The 6,000-nt window shown below is 43.1% G+C and overlaps 1 non-coding gene across 1 annotated transcript; it reads left to right on the forward strand.

Annotated features, from left to right (window-relative positions):
* Positions 1–2,232: 2,232 nt before the first annotated feature.
* trnap-agg (transfer RNA proline (anticodon AGG)) lies at positions 2,233–2,322 on the forward strand. The gene is given in 2 exon segments: positions 2,233–2,268; positions 2,287–2,322. It is a non-coding gene; the product is annotated as a tRNA-Pro (tRNA).
* The last annotated feature ends 3,678 nt before the right edge of the window (positions 2,323–6,000 follow it).

The following is a 6,000-nucleotide window of genomic DNA, read 5'->3' on the forward strand; positions in this document are numbered from 1 at the left end:
AGCAACTCACCAAGGCTTCTTCAACAGCACCTTCCAAACGCGCAGCTCGACCACCACGAAGGACAAGGGCAGCAAAATCATAGGAAGGCCAGCATCTGAAATTTCACCTCCAAGCCACACATTATCCTGAGATAGCACTTTTCCGTGGTTCCTTCACTGTTGCTGGGTCAAAATCCTGGAATTCCCTCCCAAGCAGCACTGTGGATGTAACTACAACACACTGACTGTAGCTATCACAACAGTATAATAATTCTCATAATGTTAAGCTTGCAAAAGCCACTTTGAATTCTACTGTTCAGGGTATTATGTTTGACTTGGCTGGATCAGTTTAAATCTATTTTTTAACGCTGCCTTAATGGGGGTATATCTGGAAGCCAGGTTAATTAGCGGATTTACAAGTTATTGTAGCAGTAATTTGTAGACCTATGTATGTACTTGAAATATTTTATTTTGCTAATAAATGTTTAATTTAGTTTTGAAAACACCTTTAGAGTCTTGGTAGATATAATACTACTGAATTCAGGGCACGCACCTTGAAATAAAATACAAATTGCCAAATCGTTGTGACCGAGTGATCAAGTTTCCTTTGTGGATTTGATCCGCTTGGCTCACACCATCTGCCGCGTCATAACAGTAGCGGATTAAGAAGGCAGCACACCCCCATCTTCTCAAGGGCAATTCAGGATGGGCAAAAAATGCTGGCCTATCCAGCGATGTCAACATCCTATGAACGAATACAAAAAAGTAGACGGCGGAGCTGTGAAATATTTAAAGGGAAAACTTATTCACAGATCTTCCTGCTTCCCTCCCTCTCAACCACACAGAACAGCAAACTCACGGAATCGTAACATACCCAGAGACGGAAAATTCAGAGCTAAACACATCAAATACACCTCCAAGGCCCCTCAGATCAAGTCATCAAGCTCCTCTGCTCTGATTCCATGAGAATTTAGTTAAAATATCCTCCTAACAAACGCGCTGTGGTTAAATCCCTGTCGAAGAAACTAACATTTGGATTAATTTGTGAAGTTGAGCAAAACGGGGCCGAATCATTTTATTTTCAGAAAGGTTTTCAGAATGGCTGTTTGAAATTGTCCCTTCTCATAAAGTAATTCGCTGCACAAATTTACAATTCAAAGTTGCCGCAATCCCCCACAACTTCAATCAACGATTCTTTTTGCGATTGCATTGGACCTGGAAACCGCTCTCTGCATTAATCTCACTGAACCAGAGCGTGACCACCTTGTATCTGTCAGCGTGGAGGTGACGGAGTTAGGGTCGCATTGGGCCACTTAAAACGAGAGTGGGGCACGACGCAAGGGGGAAGGGCGAGTGTTCACCGAGGTTTCTCATACATTCCAAAAGCGAAATAATGAAGATGCTGCAAATCTGAAGAAAACACAGAAAAAGCTGGAAACACAGAGCAGAACTGGGAGCGTTTGTGGCGGGACAAACAGAGTGAACGTTTCAGGTCGGGATCCGTTTGGTTAAATTCATCCAGTTATTTCCATTCTGTTTTATCCGGTATTGAAGGGTTAGTGAAGAAACAGATAATAAGGCAGCAGTTTTACTTTTCATTTCTTGATTTTTTTTTTTCATTTTTCATCAGTTTCTCTTTTCTCTTCCGGATCTATAAAACGACGAAGATCCAATTCCGATATATCAATCGAAATTCAACATTTCAATCCAATAGATTTGTTGTTTCAGGTTATTTATCGCTCTCTGTGTTTTATTGTGATTTAATCTCTCGCGGTTTGTATGATGATTAATGTTACATCTTACTGCCTGTTCTGGTGAAGATCAAAAACAGAAACGACATTTCCAACATTGCACATCTGGCTGCACAGTCGGAACCGTTTTCACGGACAGGACGGGCCTCATTCTGCGCTGTTGTAAATCTAAGAGTTTATGTTTCCCTCTCTCTGGCCAAACTGCACAAACTTTATTCTCCTTTTATCTTTACTGATTTCCAATACACCATAGGCTACCGCTTTTGCTTTTTTCCTGCGTTTCACTGGATTAAAACGAATGACAACAGTAACTTTTTCCATTGTTGATCAAAAGTAATCGATGTGAAACGTGAACATCGGTTTCACTGTCCGTGTTACTGCCTGAGATGCGGAGTAATTGCCAAAATGTCTGATTTCCCAATCACGATGTCCAAAGATGTTTGGTCGACTCTAGGTGGCATTGAAACGATTCCTTAGTTGCATCGGGGGCACGTTACCGGCTGGCTCGTTGGTCTAGGGGTATGATTCTCGCTTAGGGATCTTCATCGTGTGAACTTGCGAGAGGTCCCGGGTTCAAATCCCGGACGAGCCCTGCTTTTTTCAAATTCTAATTGCGGAAATCAGATCGACATTTAAACACCCTGGAAGTTCATTGCAGAGAATACTTCACTTCAGCGGACGGGAAGAAAATGAACGCAAAGCCTCCTCGTGTCATGGGACTCTGAATTCATCCCACTGCACCAAATGCAGCAACTCCCTCCTTGCGGAGGCAGGCACGATGCCCAATGCAGTCACTTGCAATTTTGCCTGAACGAACATACAGAATGGCATAGTTTGATTTTTTTTTTCGATATTTGAGCTGTTTTCTAGTATTTGTGTTTCAGCAATCCGGTTCAGGGGGAATTAACAATCAGGACATCTGGGCAGGACTAAAATTGTGGAGCAGCAAAGTGTTTCACTCCCCGTATTACAGCCGGAGCTGAGCTGGAATTGTTCATTGCTGTCTTTTCACTATAACAATGTAAAAGGGTGACTGAAGCACTTTGATGGCAATCAACATCGATATTCATTGAAGCGGGTCATCTCCGCTGGCTCTTTGGTCTAGAAGTGCGATCCTTAATTAGGGATTTTTGTTGAATTGGTTTGCGAGAAGTGAAGGGTTCAACCCCCAGCCAAACATCATTGTTTGTGGCTTTTGGTCCAATATGTGGGCTGCGTAAGGAAAACAATGAAGAGCTGTTCTCTGGAAGGTGGGATTTACTGAAATCGGGAGCAGGTTTGAGAATCCGGGTCGTTATTGCTTAGAATTTATCCACACTGCACATGTGGGGAAAATAAACACAGGCTTTATAAATGTTTGCCTATGTAATCTGACTCTGAAATTATCCCAAAACAGCAATTCAGGCAACCCCATGCTTGTGGGTTCAGGTTGCAGGCTGATGAGTTCTGTTGTAATATTATCTGAAAGAACTGACAGAGCTGGTAACCCCGCAGCTTGGTTTTTATTTGACCGCATTTACATTGTATTCCAGGAGTTTCACTGAGGAGAAAATGGGCCTTTATGTGGTTCCGCAATCTCGTTCAGAGGGAATTAACAACCAACATGTAGCTGTAAGTAAGAATTTCCTTGCAGACATTAACGTGTTCCATCCCGCGCTCATATTCACATTTGAAAATGATCAGTGTAACCAGCTCCCTTTCCTCGATGTGCTATTTGAGAAATCCGCTAAATGAGTTCTCTGCTACTGTCTACCTCAAGCCGACCGTCACTGTTCAGATTAGCGCGGGTAGAAAATTGGCAGCTGGCAGAAAACAAAGAGTAGACATAAATGGGACATTTTTTTCTGTTTGGCAGGATGTGACGAATGGGGTCGCGCAGGGGTTTGTGCTGGGGTCTCAACTTTTTACACTTTATATCAATGACTTAGATGAGGGTAGGCAAGGCATAGTAGTTAAAATTGCAGAAGAAACAAACATAGGTAAGTTGCGAAGAGGACATAAGAAGATTGTAGACGGATATAGATAGGTTGAATGAATGGGCAAACATTTGGCAGATGGTGAAGTTTTTCGGTTTGGCACAAAGATTTAAAAAGGCGGAGTATTATTTAACGGGGTACGCCTGCAGAATGCCGATGTGCCGAAGGATCTAGGTGTTCTAGTTATCGATTCACAGAAAGTTAATGCAGGTACAGCAAATAATTGTGAAGGCTCGTGGAATGCTACCCTTTGTTACGAGAGGAATTGAACATAAAAGTAACAATGTTATGCTTCAATTATAAATGGTATTGATGAGAGCACATCTCGAACACTGTGTGCAGTTTTAGTCTTATTTAAGGAAGCAGGTAAATGGGTTGGAGGTGGTACAGAGGAGGTTGACTGGATTGATAACTGCAATGAGCGGGCTGCTTATGAGGAAATGCTGTACAGACTGGGCTTGTTTCCACTGGAGTTAAGGAGATTGAGGGGTGACTTGGTTGAAGCATATAAGACCCTGGATGGTCTTGAAAAGGTGGACGTGGAAATGATATTCACTCTTGTGGGTGAGTCCAGAACTAGGAGGCACTGTTTTAAAATTAGGGCTCGCCATTTTAGGACAGAGATTAGGAGAATTTGTTTTCTCTAAGACGGTTGTGTGACTTTGGAATTCCCTGTCTCAGAAAGCGGTAGAGGCGGGATCACTGAAATTTTTTAAGGCAAAGGTACAAATTTTCATGTTAGGTAAGAGAATCAAAGGTTGTCGGAGGTAGATGGGAATGTGAAAATCGAAACACACGCAGAGCAGCCATGATCTTATTGAATGACGGAGCAGGTTTCCGGGGCTGAATGGTCGACTTCTGCTCCTATTTCGTAAACTCGCATGTTGATATGTTTGACCAATCAGAGTTGACTTGCCTTTTTTTGGAATTAAAACAAAGGTTTTGGATTAACTGTTTCTTGGTGCATTGTCTATGGCAACGCCTTAACCATTCAGATTCCACATGCCAGCCAATCAGCACCCTGTTTATCACATAGTTTTCAATGTTGTTCCCTTTGAAATTTGGCGTTCGTGTGTCTGTCCTGATAAGTGCAAGATAAAAAACTTCGACAGCATGTCTCCTGTTTTTTATCAGAAACATTCAAGTTCTGTGCCACCAAGTGGCTATTTACCTTAAAACTAGGTCTTGTGGTTACTGACCCTTCTGTCACTGGGTTAAGAAAAATGTTCTCCTTATTTAGTCTATCAAAATCATTCATCATTTTGTGCAACTCATTACTGTTTTGTCGACATAGGCGACATCAGGAAAATGCAGGGAACACTTTAAGATTGAAGTAGAATGTGTGTTTATCCACATTCAGGCTATTTCAACACTGTGCAGTCGTAAACCCGACCAAGGAGCTTTCCAGGAGAGGTAACAAGCAGCATTTGATACCGAGCCATATATTAGACCAGGTGGCCAAACACTTCATCAAAGAGGTAGATTTTAAAGAGATCGTTAAAGGAGAAAGGAGGGCAGGGAGGTTTAGGGAAAGAATTGAAGAGCTGATGGTTCTGACAGCTGAAGGCCCGGCCTCCAATAGTGGAACAAGGAAAAGCGCGAATCATCAAGAGACCGGAATTAGATTCAGACCGAGTAAGGGGATTGTCTGGAATTGGACGCGAAACTCCAGCCTGACAAGTGAGGAATCTACCCCCGACCCTCCAATATTCTCACTGTCGCTCACCCTATGTGTCCAGTTGGAAAACATTCTGAAGCAGCATGTAACCTGGCAGGGAACCCGGGATAAGCCTCCACTGTCTGATCGAAAACTGCAACAGGAGCTGATCATTACAACTGTGAGAGCCGCGTGGTGATGGTGTTGGTCTTGACATCCAGTGGTGTAGGTTCACATCGGCCTCATCATGTTATTGTTTAAAGGTGTCTCCCAGAAACAGTCTGGAGAGGTGACAGGGCAGTTCTGAGAGGCAGTGTCATGCTGCATGTCACTATTACCAACTGGCTGCTTATGGACAGGTTGGTGTCTGCCTGAGGGCTGAGCAAACTGACTGCGTTCGAACAATTCTCAATGTGTTTTGGAGGAGTTGCCCTGGGAATCTGATGATTCTGCTCAGTGGTTCGGAGAGAAATCGAACAGGGACTTGAGTTACCATCGCCAACAGGCATTAACGAACCAGTTTCTCATTTAAACCACAGTCATGGAGTTATAGAGTTTAACAGCACGGAAAGATGCCCTTCGGCCCATCGTGTCCGTGTCGGTCATCAATCCCCTATCTACTACAATCCCATTCTCC

Source organism: Cetorhinus maximus, chromosome 31 (genome assembly GCF_964194155.1).
Source record: "Cetorhinus maximus chromosome 31, sCetMax3.hap1.1, whole genome shotgun sequence".
Lineage (NCBI taxonomy): Eukaryota > Metazoa > Chordata > Chondrichthyes > Lamniformes > Cetorhinidae > Cetorhinus > Cetorhinus maximus.